The sequence below is a fragment of the Palaemon carinicauda genome, chromosome 39 (genome assembly GCF_036898095.1).
Source record: "Palaemon carinicauda isolate YSFRI2023 chromosome 39, ASM3689809v2, whole genome shotgun sequence".
In the NCBI taxonomy this organism is placed as follows: Eukaryota; Metazoa; Arthropoda; class Malacostraca; order Decapoda; family Palaemonidae; genus Palaemon; species Palaemon carinicauda.
The window spans coordinates 18,792,431-18,793,315 of NC_090763.1; positions in this window are offsets into that span (position 1 = coordinate 18,792,431).

Sequence of the window (885 nt, forward strand, 5' to 3'; positions counted from 1 at the left end):
TCTCGTGACTTCACACAACCACCAGAACAACCTCATTTCTCCCACTTCTAACTTCCTTTCTTGAGTCTTCTTTATTAGCCAAGTTTCAGCTCCATACACCAAAGTTGGTCTAACTACACTTTTATGAAACCGTCTTTGCTGGAATACTTTTCGTATATTTGCTTTTGGAACTATAATTAGCCTACAATTTGAGCGTTAGTAATAATAATAATAATAATAATAATAATAATAATAATAATAATAATATTCAACAAGATTCCAGAGGCTTGTGATTAGCCTACATTGGTCATTGTGTGTTCTTGTGGTAAATTGTGGTGGTTCCCAAACCCCAGGGTTGATACCCAAATTAGGGTCGCGAGAGTAGGCTATTTCTGAGGATGGCTCGCTTGTCTTACATAAATTTACTTTAGTTACTAAAATAAATCAGTTACGTTATTAAAAATAAACACGGGAACAGCTGTGAATTATTGATATATGTTTTTGTAAGAATCCCTGGCGACCCAGATTTGAGAATGTGTTAAGTTTATCAGCAAAGTATTAAAATGTTATCGCTAACCACAGAAGAAAAACTTACTTCTTGTGTAAAAGGATATGCAAATAAAATTTTATTTCTTATTGTCTAGTGTTCATTCCTGTTTTAAATGTATTGAAATTCATTAAAATATTTTATTTTTCCTTGTTTACTTTCCTCACTGGGCTATTTTCCCTGTTGGGAGGTGGGCTTATAGCATCTTGCTTTTCCAACTAGGGTTGTAGCTTAGCATGTAATAATAATAACTCTAATAACAATAGCAAACATTAACTGAAATATGATATAGAAAGCTCATAAACATTCAGCATATAAGTACAGCTGTAACAGGAGGTGGTTAGATTTATCATTCCAAT